This window comes from Balaenoptera borealis (genome assembly GCF_965194805.1).
Source record: "Balaenoptera borealis genome assembly, chromosome: 1".
NCBI classification, from domain to species: Eukaryota; Metazoa; Chordata; class Mammalia; order Artiodactyla; family Balaenopteridae; genus Balaenoptera; species Balaenoptera borealis.
In genome coordinates this window covers 87471741-87495479 of record NC_138860.1, presented here as the reverse complement: position 1 = coordinate 87495479, position 23739 = coordinate 87471741, and the positions used below count along the sequence as shown (strand labels likewise).

General features: G+C 43.8%; 1 long non-coding RNA gene across 5 annotated transcripts in view; it reads left to right on the top strand.

The window, feature by feature from the left end:
* Positions 1–21350, top strand: part of LOC309616927 — a 43620-nt gene extending 22270 nt beyond the window's left edge. Inside the window, exon 4 of one of the 5 annotated variants that reach the window (XR_014237644.1) lies at positions 20673–21350. This is a non-coding gene — a long non-coding RNA (uncharacterized lncRNA). Of the gene's footprint in view, positions 1–1429; positions 1790–2458; positions 2758–3143; positions 3580–20672 lie in introns of those variants that run through there. The other 4 variants (XR_014237645.1, XR_014237646.1, XR_014237647.1 and 1 more) reach the window with 4 other exon arrangements.
* Positions 21351–23739: the final 2389 nt, after the last annotated feature.

Sequence of the window (23739 nt, the reverse complement as noted above, 5' to 3'; positions counted from 1 at the left end):
GGCCATTGGGTGGAGCCGGGTCTTGGTGTTGAGATGGAGAACTCTGGGAGAGCTCTTGCTGATTAGTATTCCCTGGCGCTAGGAGTTCTCTGGCAGTCCAATGTCCTGGACTCAGCTCTCCCACCTCAGAGGCTGAGGCCTGACCTGTGGCCAGAGCACCAAGACCCTGTAAGCCACACAGCATGGAAGAAAAGAAAAAAAAGAAGAAAGAAAGAAAATGAACAAACAAACCCCCAAGACACATGGTAAAAGCAAAGCCAAACAGACAAAAACACACAAAGAAACACACATACACAAAAAAAAGAAAACAAAAAAGAAGAGAGCAACCACACAAACGAACCTAAAAAGGAAAACAAACAATAAAAACTAAACTAACAAAAACAAAAACAAAAAGCTCATTTTTGAAGTGAGTTGTTTGTTTTTTGTTGTTGACTTGTAGGAGTTCTTTATATATTCTGCATATCAGTCCCTTATCATGTATATGCTTTGCAAATATTTCCTCTCATTCTGTAGGTTATCTTTTTCACTTTGTTGATAGTGTCCTTTGATACACAAAAGTTATAAATTTTGAAGTCTAATTTTTTTCTTTTGTTGTGTGTGCTTTTGGTGTGATATCTGGTGATCATGTTTGAAATGTGAGTGTATGTGGAAGAACAGTGCTTTGTCATTAGTCATTAGAGCATGTGTGCATAATGTATTGGTCATTTTCTAACTTTAGCCAGTGACAGTTAGGTTGTAGGAAAAAGAGAGGAAGGTACCTGAAGAAGAGGTTGGGGTAGTATGTCACAATGAGTGAAGGGACTTTTGCCAGTATTAGAGCAATAGCTATCCAACAGGGAAAAGCAGAAGGGTTCCTGGTAGGGGGAGAGAGATGTGTTTAGAAGAGGAAGCACTAACATTAGATGAAATGGTCTTGTTGAAGTACGGTGAAAGCAATTGTCCTGAAAAAGCTGTGAGGGGGTGCTTTTAAAAAACATCCCTCAGAGTCTTCTTGGTTCAGTACTGTAAATTAGGGAAGCATGCCATATGTGAAAGCATTATAAAAGTGCTATGTAAGATTGCATTACTGTTTTTAATATGTTTGTTCAATAAATAAGCATATAAAAATGGAGCATAGTAACTTGGACCTAGGAGGGATGTAGTATAAATGGAAATACAGCACCTAGATCTCTCTTCCAGGAAAGCCTTACTGCCCACCTGCAGGGAGTGTGATCAACAGAGAGGTCATGCCCTTCTGCATGCAGCCTGCATTTGGTGATTGAGAGGGTTGAGAGAATAAAGGTCAGGCCATTTTGACCCAATGTGGGACACTCTTGTGGGCATTGCTTGCTCTTAACTTCCTACTGAGGTGGCTAAGATTTTCTCAGGTCTTTACTACAGTTTAATGTCTTCCTCTGCTTAATCCTTCTTCCTCTCCCTTTCTTTACAGTGCTGATACCCCTAAAACATCTTATACCAAACTCCATCTCAACATCTGCTTCCAAAGAACCCAACCTTAGAGATTATTTAATCTGAACTCTATCTTTTTTAGATAATAAAGATTATTTTTTCCAAATTCAAAACTATTCTCACTTCTTATAGAATAGGTAAATATTTATGTAGAAAGAAAAAAGAAATCATGCATATTGGCCACCACCTTTGGAGACCGGTGATTACAATCTTAAGTAACTATTCCAACCTTTGAGTGTATCATAATTTACTTACCTCTTAAACGATTATTATTGTTTCCAGTTTTTTTCTAGTTTTTCACTAGCATAAATAATGCTATAATAAACATTTTGTGCATAAAGGGTTTTTTTTGTTTTTTGTTTTTTTTTTTAATTTTTGGCTGTGTTGGGTCTTCGTTTCTGTGCGAGGGCTTTTCTCCAGTTGCGGCAGGTGGGGGCCACTCTTCATCGCGGTGCGCAGGCCTCTCACCGTCGCGGCCTCTCTTGTTGCGGAGCACAGGCTCCAGATGCGCAGGCTCAGTAGTTGTGGCTCACGGGCTTAGTCGCTCCGCGGCATGTGGGATCTTCCCAGACCAGGGCTCGAACCCGTGTCCCCTGCATTGGCAGGCAGATTCTCAACCACTGCGCCACCAGGGAAGCCCGTGCATAAAGGTTTTATGTGTTCTAAATTATTTTCTTAGGATAGATTCCCAGAATTACTGGGTTAAAGGGTACTCCATATTAAAGGCTCTTGTTGGATGATTTTCCAGAGGGTTGAACCAGCTTTCACTATCATTAACAGAATACAACATGGCAATGGCATTCCCATTTCAGTGCATTTTCTCTGTCATTTTATAGACAAGATAATTACTGGTTAAATAGTAATTTGTGACAGTGTAGTGCCTCTGTCACAAATTTAGATGAATTTGTGAATTTAGATTACATTAATTCTCATTAGCCCAAAATGCGTATAAAACCTAAAAGTGTAAAGCAGCTCTTCTCATCAGCTCACCAGTATTCTTTACTCTCAGGCATGGAATGCCAGTCTTCAGAGGATGCTTTTGTGGGGAAGGAGGTGAGTAGGTAGTGATGGTAAACCTGCAGAGATTCCTCCCTGGGGAATCATTAGAGCTAAATCACAAAGGGAGGGGCCTTAAAAAGAACCAGCGGGGCGGGGCGGGGTTGGGGGAAACGACTTCCCTGGAGGTCTAGTGGTTAAGATTCTGCGCTTCCACTGCAGGGGGCATGGGTTCCATCTCTGGTTGGGGAACTAAGATCCTTCAGGTCACGCGGCACGGCCAAAAAATAATAATAAAAAATAAATAAATTAGGCTTAAAAAAACGAACCGGCTGGGCAGAGACTGCAGCAGTGGAAGGGGACCAGTGGGCTAGGTGGGTCCCCCTGTTTCTATCATGATGCTACATATATGTGGTAGCAGTGGACACAAACACAGCAGAATATTTGGGACAACTGCACAAAATAAAATGTTATTTCATTTTACAAAATGGTGACATTCTGTAACACTTTCCATAACGTTTTTTTTTAATTGGGGTATAGTTGTTTTACAATGTTGTGTTAGTTTCTAATGTACAACGAAGTGGGGTAGAGTTCCCTGTGCTATACAGCAGGTTCTTATTAGTTATCTATTTTATACATATTAGTGTATATATGTCAGTCCCAATCTCCCAAATAACTTTCTTTTTTTACTTAACAAGTCATAAAATTTCTGTGTGCTCCAAGGACAATGGTGCTTCAAGGACAAAGGACGATCCTGCCTGAAAAAGTGTCAGCGTTACACCCCTGCCAGACTCTTAATCGCCCTCCCTACCAGCTTGCATGGTTACGAAATTCCTGAGCCCACCTGGGCGACGCCCACCTGGGCAACAGGACCTGTCCCAAATAAGGAAAGGCATCTGGGCTGTCCCACTCCCACCCTATAGAAAGAAGGTATATGTGCCTCGACCAATCAGTAAACGAAATTTTCACCTCAGACCATTCCTTTGTTTTCTGGCTATAAAAACTGATCAGTACCACATGTTCGGGCTCAACTAGGAAGCTGAGCCCAAACTGGAAGTAGTCTCCCAGACTACTAGGAAGTCGGCCCACTGTTCTGGCAGTGACCCTTCCCTCTAATAAATTCTATCGTCTTTACATTCTGCCTTGTGTCTGGAAATTCTTTTCCAACCCGCATTCAGACCACGACAATTTCCATGTCATTAATATGGGTCTATGCATGATTTAGTTTGCATTGTGCTAAATGAACTATATAGATTCTGAAATATGTACTAATGTTTTCATTTTAAAGATGAAGAAACTGGTGTGCAGAAAGTTTTCAAAACTTCTACAGGTCCCACAACTAGTAAGTGGAGGAACTCCTATTGAAATCTAGTTGCATCTAACTCCAAAACCCAAGATTTTCCCATTACACCATGTTGACCCTCAGGACATAAAAAGTTAAGCCTAACACCAGCCCTCTTCTTTTGATTATCTGGCCAAAGCTCTGGGGAGTGGGATGTCTATATAAGAAAGCAGAGTGGTAGAAATGCAGCGGCAACCACGATCTCCCTGAAAATTTTCTGTTATTTTGCAATTAACAAGCTTACAGCAATTTAAAGTCCGTTCAGGCACTCTTAGGCACTGGGCACCCAAAGATGAACAGGGATGCCAGTTTAAACAGCTGTGTCTGCTTCAAGACATTTCAAAGGCAAGGGGGAAGGGGGAGCAGGTTCCCAGAGTGAGCCAGTGGAGTGACCCCACACTGGCACCCCACCCAGGGGTCACCACTGGTCCCTCCTGTGCGTACTGCTTCTGCCAGAGAATGTGACCTAATTAGAGTGGCACACAGTTGCTCATACGTGAGATTCCTCTTGATACCAAAGGACGCCTGCCTCTCTGGCTTTTAGTGATGAAGACACCAGTTTTGGGGGGTTTGTTTGTTTTTTGTATTGTTGACTTAAAAAAATATACACACAACGTGAGAGTTGCGAGTTAAGTTTTATCGGGAGACGGCGTTTCAGATAGCTCTGAGAAACTGCTCTGAGCAGGCAAGGGGAAGAGCCAGGATATATAGGAGTTTTGCAACAAAGAGCAGATAATTGGGAACGTCAAAAGATTATTGTTATATAAAGAAAACCAGCTCTCTCAAGTTAAGGAATTTAGTGCTTTTCTGTGTAGGGGAAGAGGCAAGAGTCTGGGCTCACTGAAATCATTCCTTTGATATGCACCTTAGGTTATCTGGGGCCTGTATTTTCACATCCTGAGTTTCTTCAGGGCTTGCCGCAAGGAGTGGCTGCAATCTGATGGCTGCTAGATGGCAGATATTTTTTTCAGCCCTGAGTTTCCTGAGGGCTCACCAGCTCACGTTGGAGGGCGGCAATCATTGGTGACTGTGACATCTTTTGTTTATTGACATGACAGGAAATATTCTATTTATAAATATTCCATTCCATTTGTAAATATTCCATTTATCAGCGTCATATGCCAAGGCTCTCTGAGTCCCCATTTCAGAGAGGACGTGAGAATTTGCCTCTCAGGTAGGGTGCCTCTGATTCCCACTAGAGGGCACTTGCTGCTGATTCTGGGCGGTGTGCCATTCGGCGGGGGTGGGGGCGGGGGCGGGGCGGATAGGAAGTCCTGCTTCTGTGATCAGCCTGCTGTCAGATTCACAACACGCTTGTGGTACTTGGTTTGTTTGTTCTGGAGAACAGTTGGAGAGTGTTTCCTTGGCCAGCTGGGAGAGGCAGAGGGTGCGACGGGAGGGTTCCCTGCCCACCACACTCTCCTCAACGCCCCCTCCACTCCCTTCCCTGCAGGACTCTTCCTAATCGCCCCTAGTGCCGCTCAGAGCCAGCAATGTTTGGAGGAGTAGATTAACCCTGGAGAGGTTGTGAGAACTCCCAGTTCAGAACACAAAGGAAGAAAGAACATTGAGATGCAAAGATTTATGAGGGAGAAAAGACTTCCGTAGGAAAAGGAAATTAGAAACCAAGCAAGCAGAATATTCAAAAGACAGCCACACACCACGCATAATAATGAAGTTTCCATGACTCCCTTAGGCTCAGGTCCGGCTCCTTAATAATTTAGATAGCAACTCTCCTTCCCTCTGCAAACAGGTGGGTGTGGAGGCTTTGCGAACGTTTCCTCACTGCTCCGTTCACTGTCTCTGAGGAAGGTTAGGTTGTCCAGAAGGCTTCCCTTTGGGTGTCCAGATGGAGAAGCAGGCTCTGCGAGCCTGCCATTTGCATAAGGTAACGGAGTGAGATGATGGCACTTCTGGGACCAGCGGGCACGCTTCCTCGTCAGTGCCACGTGGACAGCGCCAAGGTCGTCCCTCGGGCGCCTCCAAAGGGTGGGGGTGGTGCTGAGGAATGCAGGCAAATGTCAGTAGGTGAGTGGACTTCGAAATGGAGGCAGGCACTCAGACTGCACTGGGTTCCTTTGGAAAATGATGCCACGAAGTCCTCATCTCTGGTTGGGTCTTGTTCGGTTGGTCTGTGGCGTGGGGGATATCCGTGACACGCTCGCGCTCCACGGCCATCCCCTAGTCCGGGTCCACTGCTCTCCGTACCTGGGCTCGCAGCTAGTTTTCCCTGCCTTCACCTTCTCCTTGCAGTCGAGGCCATGCACACTGCTACCAGAAACGTCTTCTCAAAACACTGCTTCTCCCACGTCCCTCCCCAGATAGAAAACCTTATATATATATATATATATGGAAGTCACAGACAAGTCCTCTCAGACCTGTAGATATACTCTGTTTGACTACATGATGCTTTAAAAAAAATCTTTTGAATTCATTTCCAACATTGTAAAAGGAAGATTTTTAGATAAAAATCTGAATTTCTAGCTTTGAGGGGGAAATTAGAATATTTGGCAACTCTAGGCCTGCATTTCCACATTGTAATTGACTGGAGCAGAGGAACATCGTTGCCTTCAGACAGGGCACGTGTTTTCCAGTTCAGGTCAGTCCCTACCTCTCCGCTGTCTGCGTGCCTCCCCAGCTTTACCCCACCCCAGTGAGGGTGACCTGCCTGGATCTTCTAGACTGGGTTCGTGATTCTTGTTCTATGACAAACCCTGACCCAGTGCAGAGGGTCCAAACCAGGCTCCCCATCAGCATTACGGAAGGGGCTCCAGCCTCAGAGGTGATCAGTTCTGCGCCAGTGATGCTAATTCCATGTCTGGGTTTAAAAAAAAAAACAAAACACACACTACAAGTGATATTGCTTCTTAGCCAGGTAGTGGCACTGAGGATGGAAAGGTCAGCTTTAAAGAGAGATTTTCAAATTGTATTATAAAAACAATACAGTTTAGTGATTTGATTACAGGGAGTGAGGGAGCAAAAGAAGACTAGGATGGTCCCAAGGTTTGTGGTTGAGAAACTAGGTAGCTAGTGGTGACATTTATGGGTAGAGGGAGCCCTGGAGGAGAAGCAGGTTTTGGGAGACCACCCAGATGGAGAGATGTAGAAGGCAGTTGGATCTCTGACTCCCAGGCTCAGTGGCGAGGCCTGGTCTGGAGACAGAGTTTGCAAAGCCACCAGCCCTGAGGTGGTTGATGAAGCCATGGAAGTGAAGAGATGGCCCTGGAGAGGGATGTGGTCTGAGAAGGGAATGGGGCCAAAGTCAGAATACTAGGGAGCACCAGGCAGAAGGGGCGTCGGCACAGTGGCAAGTACCAGGGGAAACTCTGGGAGAAGGGAGCTCCTCAAAGGGAGCGGTCAGAGAGGGCAAATCAGATGAGGCCCGAAAAAAGAATCTATTTGATTGGGCAATTGGGAAGAGGTCATTGTCTTGTTTTCAGAGTGCAATAGTTGAAGGGTAAGCGGCAGAAGCCTTATGTCTGTGAATTGACACATAAATGGGAGAAGAATGGAGATGCGTGGTTGCCAACCATTCTTCTGAGAAGTTAAGAAGGAAAGAAGACAAAGAAGTAGTGGAAGGAGTGGCAGAATTGCAGAGGACGTTTTCTTTTTCTTCGGATGGAGGAGGTGTGTGCATTTTGATATGGGGCAGAGGGCAGTGGAGAAGGAGAGGCTGACTTTGAGGCGGGGGGTGGGGATGTGTGTGGATTAAGTGTGGAGTAGAGCCCGGGAGGACAGCGCAGGATGGGATGAGGAGCACGTGACCAGCTTAGATTGGGAAAAGGGACCCTTCACCCTCTGGGTCTGGAGAAAACAGAAGGAGGTTGCAAGTAAAAAGGTGGGAAGTTGGAATTCATGTCTGATTGCTTCAAATTTCTTTGAAGTTGGAGGCAAGGCAGGTGACGGGAGGAGTGCTGAGGGGGTGGGGTGGGTGGGGTGGGACGTGCTCCTCTGGGGGTGCTCTGAGCCCTTGTGGTAGTGGCTGCTCCTCATATCTACTTTTCCTGTATTCTTTAAAGTTCTCTTTACTTTAAAAAAATTACTCATTTAAGGTGTAAAATTCAATAATTTTTAGTATATTTACAGACCCGTACTACCGTCATCACAATCCAACTTTATCAACATTTCCATCACCCCACAAAAATCCCTCATACCCACTTTTAGTCAATTCCCATTCTCCACCCCAGCCAACCACTAATCTACTTTTTTTTCTCTACAGATTTGTCTATTCTGAACTTTTCATATAAATGGAATCATGCAATATGTGATCTTTTGTCTCTTGCTTCCTTCACTCTGCAAAATGTTTTCAAAGTTCATCCACATTGAACTTGTTTCAGTACTTCATTCCGTTTTATGGCTGGATAATAGTCTACTGTATGGGTGGATCCCATTTATTTAGTCATTCACCAGTTGATGGACATTTGATTTGTTTCAAGGCTTTGGCTATTATGAATCATGTTGCTCTGAACATTCATGTTCATGTCTTTGTGTGGACATATGTTTTCATTTCTCTTGTGTAAATACCTAGGAATGGAATCACTGGGTTACACGGTTTTTCTTTCACTTTTTAAGAAACGCTGCCGCCCTGTTTTCCAAGGTAGCCGCACCATTTTACATTCCCACCAGCAATATATGAGGGTTCGTTTCTCCACATCCTTTCCAGCACTTGGTATTATCTGTCTTTTGTATTATAAACATTCTAGTGGTATGAAGTGATATCTCATTGTGGTTTTAATATGCATTTCCCTAATGACTAATGATGTTGAACATCTTTTCATGTGCTTACCAGCCATTCATATATCTTCTGTGGTGAAATATCTATTCAAATTCTTTGCCCATTAAAAAAATAATAAGTAGTTTGTCTTATCATTGAGATATGAGTTCTTCTTTATTTTTTTACTAGACAATTTCTCTTTATTCCAATCCCCTGATGTAGTTAACAATTCTTTATATTAAACTTCACCTGTTCAAATTACTGTGTGGTATCTCTTATTATTGCACACTGACTTACACAGGTGGCCACTAATACTTATTCTCTGATAAGCCAGCAGGAAATACCCAGAACAGAAATAAGAAAAAGTGAAAGATTTGGATCTAGGAAGATTTGCATTTGTATCCTGGTTTTGCCACTTACTTCTATAAGTCCTTAGGCAAGGCATTTAAACTTTATGAATTGCATGTTATCATCTGTAAAATAGGAAAATGATGTTCATCTCACAGGATTTTCTTAAAGATTATAGATAACATACATAATAGCTTATCACAGAGATTGGCACGTAGTAGCAACTCGATAAATGAGCCAACACAAACAGAAGCAAGTGGTCAAGAGCTGAAAATAAATCTTAGGATGTTCTGTAAGAAAGGTCCTTGTTATTCAGTGAAAAGTGTCCTTAACTGGCACCTGAGTGCTGCTATTGTTAAAGAGGTGTCAAAGAGAGAGGCTAGTGATGGCTCAGGAAGGTCCTCAAACCGTGGCTGCACTTGGGAAGCTCATTATGAATTTGGGGTGTGGTCTTCAGTTTCAGGGAGCCTATCTTATCAGTACCCCAGGAGCGTCCAAGCTTTAGAAGCCTAACTCAAGTCAGCAAAACTCATATAGTTATTCTAGTCATTAGGATAACTGGAATGACTCACTCAGAGACTGATCCATTACTCAGTCACTAAAAATTATGAAGTTTAGAAAACAATTACTTATTGTCATATTCAACTGACTATATATGGAGACACAGCCTTAAACTGAAATGATCAAGTTTACATTTAAAAAAGCATAAGTTGGTGCTTCCCTGGTGGCACAGTGGTTGAGAATCTGCCTGCTAATGCAGGGGACACGGGTTTGAGCCCTGGTCTGGGAAGATCCCACATGCCGCGGAGCAACTAGGCCCGTGAGCCACAACTACTGAGCCTGTGTGTCTGGAGCCTGTGCTCCGGAACAAGAGAGGCCGCGATAGTGAGAGGCCCGCGCACCGCGATGAAGAGTGGCCCCCGCTTGCCGCAACTAGAGAAAGCCCTGGCACAGAAACGAAGACCCAACATAGCAATCAATCAATCAATAAAATAAATAAATCTTAAAAAAAAAAAAAAAGCATAAGTAACAACATATCACAAGCACCACTGCATTGCTTATGACATTAAAGATTTAGTTTACCGGTAGGTTTGGACATTTTTAGATATTCGAGTTTGGTATGTGAGATCTTTTGCTGCCTTAAAGAATGTTAGAACCAGAATCGAAATAGACACAATGAAGGAGTCATAAAGAAGTAATATGTTGCCTGGTAGAGAATGGGTTTTAACCCTGATGGAGCTGGAAAACTGCCAGCTGAGGGCTGGCAGCAGCTTCTGCCTCTTGGGTGGGGAAGCTGGAGTATGAGAATACCCGCTCTTGTCCTGAGAGGGTCCTTTTAGTGATCGATTTGGTCAGGTAGATGTAAGGCAAGTATCCATTCATTGTCCCTGGGGAAGCCTGCTTCAGACGTGTTAAGTACGCTGTTTGGATTATCTGGAGTGTGACCTATTACCTGCAGTATTAGAACATATTCTTCTACACTTGCATTTGAGCTGTGCTATTGTGAACAACGTGAGTGCATGCAAGGCATGGGTGGGGTTTTTGCTCAAGCATTTACACTCTAAGACCTGGGGACCAGGGGACAGCAGCTGGGCCACACAAGCCTGATTTCCTGCTACACACCAGGAGCAAACTGGCCTGGGTGGTCGGTGTGCTGCGTGCTTTTATTTAATGCCAAACAGGCCATTTTTGTCACCAAGGAAGAACCACAATGTACCCTGTAAGAGGGCAGGAGACAGTGGATGTTCCCATGTAGAGAGGCAGAGAAACGAGGTGGGCTCTGGACGGAAGAGGGGAAGAGCTCTGGGTCTGGTGGAGGTGGGGCTGAGGTTGGGATCATGGAGAGGTGATGGCATGTATCAGCTACTCCCTCTGTTGCACATCCCTTGTCCAGTGTGAGCCATGTTTGGGGAGTTAAAGAACATGTTTGTGCCCACACTTAAGACACAGTGTGTGGACTGAGCTGCTATTCCTGGAAGATCAAGTTCTGAGATGACAAGAGGTGAAAGCAGGGTCTTGGCACCTTGATGTTCTGGGGCAAGAGCTCTGGCTGAGATGACATGTGACAGAGAAGATTTATGGGGCAAGTAAGCTTTTCTCAGTGACCACTTCTCAATACTTGAGAAGGTGAGCCTGATAAGAGGCTAGACTTCCTGCAGCCGTAGAGGACAGGGGCTTGGGCGATTGTTATTGGGGTGTTAAAAAGCCACAGAATTTGAGCATTTCCAGGTTATGGAAATATAAATATAGACTTCCATGCCATAGGTCTAACAAAATCACTGAAACTTGAAGAAGCTTAATCTAAGGATAATATGAATGATCTGGCATTTCCAAATCATTATTAATGACCAGCAATAAAGAAGTGACATTTCATCTCTTCTATTCCCCCCACCACCCCACCTTGCTGCACTGGGAAATCTGGGTGGGGTCACAGAGTCCTTGCTGTGTCCTTCATGGCTTCTGCAATGGACCAGCTCTGATGCTGAAATAGAAATCTGATTCAGTTTCTATTCTTGACTTTTGTTTGGCTCCATACTATTCATTACCCTGTGATTGTTAAGAGCTGGCTGCCCTTTCTGACTTAGACTTTCATGGTATCCTGGGACTTTTAGTAGTCTCTCCTTCCTTACCTCCACCTTTCTTCCTTCTTTCCTCCTTCTCTCCCCTGTTCTGAAAAAGGATTTAAGATGCTCATAGAGATACAGTTGATCAAGATAAGATACTAAATTTATGTAAAATATTAAATTAAATTAAAAGCAGATTAATAAAAGAAAGGAAAAATAAGGATGAGGAATAAGGGGGATACAAATATATATAGATCCTTAAGAGTCCCAGCTCTTGGCTGCTGGTAGGCTGCCAGTTGGTCCAAGCTTTCTGGAGATCAATCAGAAAGAGAGGAGCTAACCGACTGCCCAGCTCACAGGGGTCATGAGGTAAAAACAAGCCATAACAACCCATTCTTGATAGGTTATAGATATCAGGAATATATATGTATATTCAACTTATTCCTAAAACCAGAAAGAAAATTTTTCTCAAGCTCATAAAGAAGATCTTATATAATGTGACAGGGGAGTTCCTCAACAATTCTAATGGTCTACACTGTGATGGAATTCGTTTGGGGTGACCATACCAAAGCTCAGTTCAGTAAAAGCAGTTCTCCAGGGGACCAGTTCAGTAAGATCTGCTGGTCTAGATTTTAATAGATGTTGGATGGTGGTGAGTTTGAGACTCTTCTCCCTCACAAGTCCTGGATCTAGTGATTCCGTGTTTTCCAGCAAAGGCAGGACTTTATCCCATAATGGATGTCGCACTGTGGGTAGGATCCATTATGGGATAAATAATGGACTTTTGACTTTGTTCCCTGACAGAAGCCTTGCACTGCTTACAGCTGGCTCCAGGAATTCCTCAGCTCAACCTAGGTTGCTCTCCCCTCTCCTTCCTGTCGATCCTTAAAATTCTGGCATATTCATCTATTCTCATTGAAAGTGACGTCTTTTTCCTTACCATCTGTGCAGCCTTGGGTGAGTTCTTCATCCTTCCCAAAACTTTTTCCCACTAACTGTAAAAGTGAGCTGTATCTATGTCATGGTTTTAATGTGAAGAGTAAATGAGAGATTATAAATCCTGTAGCTCTGTGCCTGGAAAATAGGAGGCAAAGGAAAAATCTTAGTTCTCCTCTGTCTTCCGCTCATAACATAATATGGTGTCTTTAAGTGTATAGACTTTTAAAATCTAGTGCTTTACTTATTTCATGTGTAATTTTTCCTTCTAAGGAGACTACGTCTTTCCATAGTGCTTTAGACATAGTAGGAACTCAATGCATGTACAATGGATGATTCCAATTGGAATGATATGAAAAGGAGGAGTAGAGCAGGATAGAGGACAAACTCTGCACTCCATCTGAGGGTCAATATGGCAGCCAGTTAAAGCCATGGCAGGATCACGTTCCCTAGGTCCCCTCATATCACTCTCCAAAGCTATTTCCCCTGTCAAAATGTGAGAGACAGACAGAGGAAGAGAGTGGGGGGGGGGGGGGAGAGGGGGATAGAAGGTAGGAGGAAGCTGGAACAGTCTTTTTTCCTCCTCACTCAACTCCAGTAAATTACTCAAATATTTTAATAGTCCTATTTTCTCAATTCTCTTGCAATTTAATTTGAGGCTTTTGGTAATGCACAATTGTAAGCATAATAGGATTTTTTTTTTTTTTACTTAAAGAGAAGCTTTGTGTTTGAATGAAAGTCACATACAGAAGGAATCTAATTTTTTTTTTAAATCTCTTTATTGTAGAACAATTCTCAAACATGAGTCAAACACTCCCCCTGCCTCTTTCTCCACCAACCTCCCTCAGTGCTACCTAAGGAGACTTGAAGATAACTCATGGTATTTCGGGGGAAATCAGCAGGCTATTTAACTTATCCTAGATGGGTCTTAATAAAAAAGAATTATCCTCCCCTCAGTTTATGGAACAAAAGGGTGTGGGAGTGTCCAGGACGGAAGAGCTGAGCTGCTTGCCTGTTTAGGGAGCTCAAGCATAACAAAGCATGTCAGAGCACTTAGGGCATCTGGCCATGGGTTCTGTTTGAATGTGGGCTTAATGAACCCAAAGGGAGAGGGGACCAGGACCAGTCAGAGCTAATGATTGGTCCTCATTTTAATAATTGCAGGCAGTAAGAAGGATACATTTGAATGTCCCAAACTAAAACATTTTAGCTGGAGGAAAGGGACAGACAACGGTACCAATTCAATCCAAGGATGCTGTTTGGGTGAGTTGGAGGGATGATTTTGAGCATAACATTATATGATGATATAGAGTATAGTATACCTTCCTGGTAAAACCTCAGGACAAGAACTTTGGACACCCACATGTTGACTCCAAAATCAGGTAAGATCCACCCAATCCAGATATCTTTCTATAGCAAGACCTAAAAAAAAATCTTTTTACCTTAGGTCTTGATGAAGATGCGAAAAATAAGAATGATATAACTCACATTCTGCAATTAAAACTTTATACATCTTACCATATGGCTAACTCACACATAAGTGCATATGTAAACTATGAAAGTTTTAAGGAGACTCTCTAAGGAACTGGTAAAAGTCCTTAGGTCTGGCTGAGAGAATCCCCTGTGTTCTTGTTGAAGTCGTAATTCTGTTATCCCAGTTCTGTAGATTATCTTCTATGTTCCATGCCATTGTTTCTAAACAACAGACTGTACTGAGATGTGTTTTTCTTCTGCTGGGGCTTTTATTCTATCTTTGTTATATGCTGGTTCATTTTATACACAGTTTTTATCATTGTATTGCTACTATAATCTTTGACTTCCTCCAATGAGCAAAGAGAAATAATCAGACGAGAACTGCCACAGCCTCCCACCATGACATCTGCCCTCCTCCAGTACCTGTTTCATATTCTGCCTTCCGACCTTTCCTAAGATGAGCCCTCTGTCTCCTCTGTAAGTCCAGCTCCTCCACGTATGCCTTCAATCCCATCCCCTTTCACCTACTCAAGCACGTCACTCCGGCACTTCTCCCCATCATCCACTGTCACTGGCTCATTCTCATCAGCATGCCCACATGCTATTATTTCTCCCATCTGAAAAATAAATCTTTTCTTGACCCACTTTCTTCTGCAGCTACATTGCATTTCTCTTTTCCCCTTGAAACTCCTTGAAAGAGTTGCTGCCTCCAATTCCTTTCTCCCATTATCTTGGAAACCCACTCCAAGCAGGCGTTCATCTCCATTAGTTCACTGAAACTACTTTTATCAAGGTCAACAGTGACTTCTATGGCGCTAAATCCAATAGTCATTTTTCATTTCTCATGATCAGCCACTGCCCCTCCCCCATTACCTCTCCAACCTTATCACCAACTTCTCTCCCCCTCTTTCTCCACTCTAGCCACACAGTCCTTAACTGTGCCTCAAATCCTCCAAGAATTTTTTCTCCTCAGGGCTTTGGACTGGCTGTTTCCTCTGCCCATGATGCTCTTCCCCAGATATCTGCCTGCCTATTTCCCAGACCGCTTTTCAAATCTCTGCTCAAGTGTCTCCTTTGAAGCGAGGTGTACCCTGACCATCCTATTTAAAATTGCACCGCCATCCCACCTGCTGTCACTCCTGACTTTTTTTTTATTAGTCAACTATTACTGTGTAACAGTAATAGTTACACAGTAACTATTATAATAGTAATAACTATTACTGTTATATAACAATTACTAATAGTTAATAATAGTATTAACTATTACTGTGTAACAGTAATAGTTACACAGTAACTGTGTAACCCCCAAACTTAGTAGCTTCAAGCAACAATAGAAATGTCTTATCTCTCACAGTTTCTGTGGGTCAGGAATTAGGGAGTTCTAGGTGGTTCTGGCTGGGATCTCCTATGAGGTTGTAAGTTACATGTCGCCCCAGACTGCAGTCATCTGAAGACTTGACTGGGGCTGGAAGCTTCATTTCTAATATGGTTTATTCACATGGCTGTTGGCAGGAAGCCTCAGTTTCCTCCCACGTGGACCTCTCCCCGGGCTGCTTGAGTGTATGCCTCATGACATGGCAACCGCTACCCCAGAACAAGCAATCTAAGAGACAGCCAGGCCGAAGCTGCAATGTCTTTTATAACCTAGCCTTGGAAGTCACATGCCATCATTTCTGCAGTATCCAATCAGTCTCACAGGCCAGACCTATTTAGTGTGGGAGGAAACACAAGTTGTGTTTCCAGGAGGTGGGATCACTAGGGGCCATGCTGGAGTCTATGGATTTCCATAATACTCATCATCTTCAAACACACCGTATCATTTACCTATTTCAGATGTTTATTTTTGGTCTCCCCACACTAGATGTAAGTTCCTCGAGGGTGGTGATTTTGATCTGTTTTGTTGAGTGTTCTACCTCTAAGTGTCTAGCACAGTGCCAGGCATATAGTAAGCACTCAGATATTTATCAAATGAATAATTGGGTATAAAGTTCTGTAAAATCCTGTCTGCCTACCCTGATTATTATTCTGGAGCAGCTTCTCACTCTTAAATTGCAAGAGGCTGCAGATCCAGACGGCTCTTTACACTTCTCTGAGCATTCAGTGACCCATCTTTGTTTTCTAACCCAATCTATTTAGTGCCTTTGCTGGAGTGAATAACTTCCTGACTGAGATCTGAGCTAAAAACAAATTCTTCACCATTAGAACCCACCCCCCCCCAACACCACTGTCTCTCTCTCTCTTTCCCCCTCTCTCTCTCTGTCTCTCTCTCTCACACACACACACACACACACACACACACACACACACACACTAAGAGTTTTCTTTGACCGTTTCATGCCCAGTATATATTTCATGCCCAGTATATATTTCCCACAATGTTTTCTGACTGTCAGGCCTAAGAGCTAAGGAGGGAACGATAATAAGTAGGAGGAAGTCAAAGGAAGGCATTCTGGGGTTAGGGTGGCTGTAAGAGAATCAAGGCCTTGTTCTGTGGTCGAAGAGAGGAAATATTAGCATCTGATGGCTACCGTGCCAGTAGAGCTCAGGAATTACCGAGCAGAGAAGCACCACCTGCTACCCCCGTGCTGGGTCTTGGCGGTGCAGGCAGCTGAGGTGGTAGCAGACAAGCTGGTGCCTGAGGAGGTGGGAGCCCCAGCTGAGGGGGCTGTTAAAGGGGCCGGTGGCCACTGAGAAGGGCAGGGTCGAGCTGGTGAGGGGACAGCCCTGGCTTCTCCTCTGTCCATGGCTAATCCTTCCACCTATGCTTTGGGGCCCATCCTGATTTTCTTCACAAACCCTTGTTCAGCCTTTTCCCCAAACCCATTCCTTGCTTCTTCCTTTACCATGGGCTTTCCCCCTCAGTCTGCAAACATGATTAGCTCTCCCCTATCCTAAAAACCTCTTCTCTCTCCTAGGGCCACTTTTTCTCAGGTCTTAGCCACCCCCCAAATAAAACGAACACACACGCAAAACCACATTTCTCTACCATTTGTTCCCATTTCCAACCACCTTTTGGCTTTCCTTAGCAAATTTATTAAATGAGCTATTTGTGTGCCTGGCCGTTCTCATCAATTTACTCAGTTATTTATTTAATAAGCAATTTATTGAGGACCTATTATGTATTAAATACTTAGAATAGAGAAATGGAGTATGATTTCTGCCCTTAAGGAGCACTCTGCCTAATAGGGGACACAGGTCAACAAATTATAATGTAATGTGATAAGTATAACAAAGAGGACATGTGCAAGGTCCAGAGGTAACACAGAAGAGGGTGTCATTGGCTTGACAGAAGGTAGGCAGGAATCCGAGATGGTTTCCTAGAGACGTGGAGTCTCAACAAGGTTCATAATATAGGGCGAGGGAGTGTGGGGGAACAGAGAATATCTTGGAAGCCAAATAAGAGATACTGGCCAACTTAATCAAATGCACAGAGAGATGATGTAAAATGAGGAAAAATATACATAGAAGTTGGCAGCCTGAAGATTACTGAGGGACTCTACCGATGCAGTTGGAAGGAAGAGGATTGCAGTGGGATGAGAAGCAAACTTGAGCGAGAAGCTAGAGACAGTTTTGGCAGGAGCTTAGCTGAGATGGAGGAGCATTGTAGGGTAGCAGCCAGAGAGAAGGTCAGGGTGAGGGGAGAACTCAGCAGTTCTCTGGGGCCAGGAGAAACAGTAACATAATCGTCACCAGATTCTTAGGGGTGGCGTGAGGATTCAATGAGTTAATACACATAGAGTGACGGTGCCTGGCACACATTCGATTAGGAGGTGGTGGAGCAAGAATGCAAATTCTCGTGCTTTGTGCCCATCCCGCGCTCATTCTGTTGCATCAGGAAGGCCTGGGGAAAGACTTCAACACTCAGAGAGTTCTTGGGTAATGGGGAGAGAGAAGAGAGATTGGGCAGGGCCACCTGAGGCCACTGAGAGGTCTCGTTGCTCATTCAGGAGAAACAGGCTCTGAGCTTCCTGTGTTCTGACAGGATCAAAGCTCCCCTCACCACTTCTTCTCACGTGGCTTCTTGGCCTGACTTCTTCAAAGAGAAGTCCGCCTCCTAGGATGACAGCCCCAACGATGTCCCAGCCACACATTGCGCGTGGGGAGCTTTGCCATCAGGGAGGGGACTGATGCGGAGGCTGGCTGAGCTGTGGCCACTGCAGTTTCGTTGGCTGCCCCGTGAGCAGGGTGGGAATGTCCTTCAGGGGGAGAGTTGTGGGAAGCTCTCAGACACCAGCCCAGGAGGATGTGAGCCACACAGACTAAAGGGAACAGCAGAGCTCATTCAGTCCTTGATCTGGGACTGGTCTCAGATGAGGGCAAAATAGCATATTTATGCCAAATGTTTAACAATGCCATTCATAAAGAAGGGGGAAAAAAATCACCATAATCCTACCACCCAAAGGCAACCACTGTTAACATTTGGGGTAAGCTCTTCCAGACTTTTCTATTTACTCTTTTCCACTTAATGTGCAAACTTCATTTCATGTTAATAAATAAATATATTTCCAAGTACATCATTTTAAATGACTGTATAGTATTCTTGTGAATCAACTAAAGGGGTAATTGAATGGAAGAGGAAGACATGGTTTGGGTAATCCTACATTGCACCTCACCAATATCTCACCGGGCAGCCCCTCCCAGAGACCACATTCCCACACATTCAATGTATCTGAAACAGGGCTTTTGCCGCCAAATCATTCCCTCCTTCCAAAGTTCCATTCTTCTAGTCACCCATACTCAGACTCCTAGAGTCACTTTGTCTTCCTTCCCTTAACATCTGCTAGTCACCACATCTTACCAAATCTTCCTTTGCAATACTTTTTCACCCACCCCACCTCCTTTTCATTTCTGCTTTCAGTACCTGAGGCCAGAACATGATTAACTTGTTGCCTAATTACAACATTCTCCAACTTATTGCAATGACTTCTTAATTTATGTCCCTGCCGTCAGTCTCTCTGTCTTTTCTCTAATTCATTCTGCAAAATGCTGCCAGACTTCAGATACTGCTCAAAAACCTTCGATGTCTTCAAATTTCCTAAAAAACATATCTTGTATTTGTATAGCACATCTCATTTCATTTCTATTTCTGAAAATAAAGTATGCCTGGTAACATATAGGAACATATACTCTCATTAAAAGAGATCTACCTGTATCAATAATTTAGAAATATTTGTCAACCTTAATGCCTAGCCCAGTACTTACAAATGGTAGTGACTCAATAGATATGAATGGATAAATAAATAAATGAATGAAGCTCCTTCTATTTTCCACTGACTTTCATCATAAAACTAGAGTTCTCAGGGTTAAAATTTAAAAGTTAATTAATGGACAAACTTGAAAATCTTGGCAAGGAAGACATTAGTAAGCATGAAGCATTGTGCTGGGAATGTTGGTCATGGGACGTTTCCATCACTTTATATTTAGAGTTCTGTCGTAACACGTTACAGCAGACCCAAAATTTAGGGCCTCTAGTGCTCTCTACCACTTTCCCTAACTTCTCTTCCTCAGATGACTGGAATATCTGTCATAAGCAACTTGGATGAAAAGGTAAAATATTCTTTTTTAGGATTTAATGAATTTGAGTGATGCAGAGAGAAGAAAGGAAACCTCCAGTTCAGTGAAAGTGACACACAGGTAACCAGAAAATTGAAGAGTCCTTCAGTGCAGCCTAGTGCTGGACTTTGGAATGAGAGTACATTGGACACTTAGTATCCCATGCTGAACCTGACTCCTCATCTATAAGATAGAGATAATACCTGCCACGTATGGTTGTAGAGAATGTTAAGTGCAGTTAGGATGTGTTTGTGCTTATAGCACATAGTAAAACAAGGCAATAAATAGCTCTCACTATTGTATTAGCCAGGGTTTTCCAGAGAAACAGAATCAATAGAATATATGAAATTTATTGTAAGGAATTGGCTCAGGTGACCATGGAGGCTGGCAAGTCCAAAATCTGCAGCATCGATGTCCCCATTCAAGTCCCAAAGCCAGCAGGCTGCTGTAGAACCAGGAAAAGTGATGTCCCAGTTTAAAGGCCATCAGGCAGGAGAATTCTCCCCTACTTGGGAGAGGGGCAGCTTTTTGTCTATTAAGAACTTCAACTGATTTGATAAGGCCCACATATATTATAGAGGGCAATCTGCTATACTCAGTCTACCGATTTAAATGTTAATCTCATCCCAAAACACCCTCACAGAAACACCCAGAATGTTTGACCAAATATCTGGGCACATCATAGCTTAGTCAAGTTGAAACATAAAATTGACCCTCACCACTATTATCGGTAATAATAAATTGTAGGCACAGAGTGCTATGAGAGTACATCACAGGATATTGATCAACCTGGAGTAGTAGGTATAGGGTAGGCCTTGGAGAAAAGGATTGATGAAGCCTTCCTAAAAGTTATGGAGTCTAATAGACTGTGGGTCACCCAGGTGAAGATGTCCAGAAAGCATTCAATATAGTGATTGGGGCTCAGGGGAGAAAACTGCCAGTTGATAAGGATTTGAGGGCCAAGTCAGAAGCTGAAGCCATGAGAATGGATGAGATCAGTCAGGAAAAGTGTATAAGTGAAAAGACGGGAATGGAGCCATGAAGAAAACAGCATTTTACAGGGAGCCAACAGAGAGGACTAGCTAAAATAAAAACCTACTCAACTGAAATGTTCCCCAAAACCCAAGACTTGAAACAAATAAATGCCTGCTTCTTGATCTGTTCTGTCAATTCAAAGATCTTAAAATGAGTTTGCAGAAAGTTGCTGCTACTTGTACTGAAACCATAAGCACACATTAAGTGAGGTCCTTGCAATATTTGGCTTCTAGCTGTTATCACAGCTTCCTTACTTTTGCAGGCTCCCCAACTCTGGACCAGATTGCTAGGAACCACCACTAGGTGTCCAAAGCAGAGGACAACCAAGTAGGTGGTCACCTACATGGAATGATTTGAGAAGGTCTTTCTACTCCCAACACCACCCCTACTAGTACCTGCAGCAATCTTTCCATCACAAAGTCCTTGAAGGGAAGGACCATTTCCTATCCATCAGTAAAGAGAGCTGGCTCTGCTTCTAACTGGCAGCGTGATGGAGAACCAGTAACTTCCCCCTTCAGGACTCAGATTCTTCCTTTGTAGGATGAGGAGACTGAACATGATGACCTTTAAAATCCTGCCTTGGACTTCCCTGGTGGCGCAGTGGTTGAGAATCTGCCTGCTAATGCAGGGGACACGGGTTCGAGCCCTGGTCTGGGAAGATCCCACATGCCACGGAGCGGCTGGGCCCAGGAGCCACAACTACTGAGCCTGCGCGTCTGGAGCCTGTGCCCCGCAACGGGAGGGGCCGCGATAGTGAAAGGCCCGTGCACCGCGATGAAGAGTGGCCCCCACTTGCCGCAACTAGAGAAAGCCCTCGCACGAACCGAAGACCCAGCACAGCCAAAAATAAATAAATAAATAAAATCCTGCCTTGCCCTAACCTTCCATGAATCAGACTGTAAAGAATTATTGAATTGTCTGAATTAATGAATTTGTGTTTTTCCATTTGGGTTAGGAAATCCCACTGAGAGAGGCAACAAGTTATAAGCTGTTAATATTAGCACAAATTAATATTTCTGATTGCTGAGTGTAGAATCTTGTCAAATGGGAGGGCCTGTAGAATTTAGGGGTGTGAGGGAAGGAGAAATAAAAGTAGTCTAAGTGGGGGCACTGCTCATGAGAAGAAGCCTGTTGGGTGAGTAGGGATTGGGGTGGAGATGGTCGAATAAAATCTATGTCAGCTAGGGGACCTACTGGAATCTTAGAAATATGGAGGATTTGAAGACAAACAGGGGGATTTCGGTTCAGTTTAACAAACATTTGTTAAGAATATACCATATGTCAGACACTTGACTAAGGAGAGTGGATACAATAATGAGTAAAACCAAGTTCCTGACCTTCAGGAATTCACAGTCGGAGACTGAGAGGGAAAAGGAACATTTCAACAGGGGGAGTTAATTATATAGCAAGTGGTTAAGAGTGCAGACTTCGGGCCAGACTGCTTGGATCTAAATCCCAGCTCTGCCACTTACTAGTTGTGAGACTTGGGCAAATGTCTTAACCTCTCTCTGTTTCCATTTCTTCATCAATAAAATGGGGATAATAATACCTACTTCTAGGGTCATTGTGAGGCTAGAGTGAGTTGCCTAGAATAGACTGTATCTAAGTGTTTGTTATTACTAAGTGAGCTATGGAGACAGACAATAGGTACAATGGGAGAGGAGACCAGGGAAATCTCAATAGGCAAGTGTGTCCCCTACACAATCAGTGGCGATTCTGCATTTTTGCCTTTATTTCCCTTTGTCTTTCCTGGGTCTCTACTAAACTATGTTCTTACTCATCCTACACAACAGGGCCAATGATTTGCCATCACAAGCGAGTGGAGTAAGTGTCTCACATCCTCGATGCCCCTTTCATAAGGAAGGCCTGGCCTCCAGAAAACAGAGCCATCTTTATCTTTTATTCCTGTCCAGTGTACTTTCCTTCAGCCACCTCCGTCAGCCTTCCTCGCTGTCCTCCTGAGCTCCTGTCCTGAGGTCCTTTGCCCAGAACACTTGCACTTCTCATCACAGACTGAGCAGTGGGGGTCGCTAGTCTCCAGCTTTTCCTTCTCTTGGGACTCTTCTTGGTCTCCTTCCCTCTGGGTGCAGTGTGCCCCTTCCTCCCTGTGCCATCCAGTGATATTAGGAAATCAGGAAGCAAAGACAGATTCGGGGCAAGGAACTGAGAATGCTACAGTGTAGGAACCCTAAAAGCACTGGTCCAGGAAAGAGAGGTCTGGTTCACCCCGACTCTGTCACCAGCCTGCTATGTGATCCAGGCAAAACTCTCCAGCTCGGTTTCCTTCCCTGGGTCGGAAAGTGAGAGTGTTGGATGAGGTCAGTAGTTTGCAAACTTTTCACTGCCACGGACCTCTTTTATTGTTTCTCTCTGCACGGACTTCATGTTTTGAAAGATTTGATCTCCCCCTCCCCTAACCCCTGAGTTTTAAAGATTTATTTCTCCGTATGTAATTAATCAGAGACTTTAAACAGCAAGAGAGAGTTTGATAACACAGAACTGACAAAGCTTAATGAAAAGCAAACATAAATCAGACTTTTAAAGAGAGCTTTTGTCGGGCTTTCCTGGTGGTGCAGTGGTTAAGAATACGCCTTCCAATGCAGGGGACACAGGTTTCGAGCCCTGGTCCAGGAAGATCCCACATGCCACAGAGCAACTAAGCCCGTGTGCCACTTTGCGCTCTAGAGCTGGTGAGCCACAGCTGCTGTAGCCTGCGTGCCTAGAGCCCGTGCTCCTCAACAAGAGAAGCCACCGCAATGAGAAGCCCGTGCACTGCAAGGAAGAGTAGCCCCCGGTCGCCGCAACTAGAGAAAGCCTGCGCGCAGCAACGAAGACCCAACGCAGCCAAAAATAAATTAATTAATTTTTTTAAAAAAGAGAGCTTTTGTCATAGGATTCTTGGTAAGTGCATGAATTCCACTGGACTTTTTGAAGTATTGAAAATAGCTCTGGCTCTCCCATTGTCCCTTTAGTGTATTCCTGAGAGTCTAAGTTCTCTGGGCTGGAAAAAATTGACTAGATGATCTCTAAAGTCCCTTCTATTCCACAAATGTTCTAAACCTGTGACATCCCTGTGTGGCTGCTGAGTTGGAATGCCGGAGGCTGGAGATCCAGCCAGAAGAGGCTTGGAGGGGCTGCCTGTGGTTCTGTGCACAGTACAGTCAACCTCCAGCCATTTTGATGCTGTCATTCAAAATTGGTGTTACTTTCTCATGGGTTGAGATGAAGTCTATCTTTACTGAGTTTATGAAACAAGTTTTGCTAACCACGATAGCATATGCCAAGTCTCCCAGTAGCTTATGGGGGCAGTAATAGAGCAGGCACAGAGT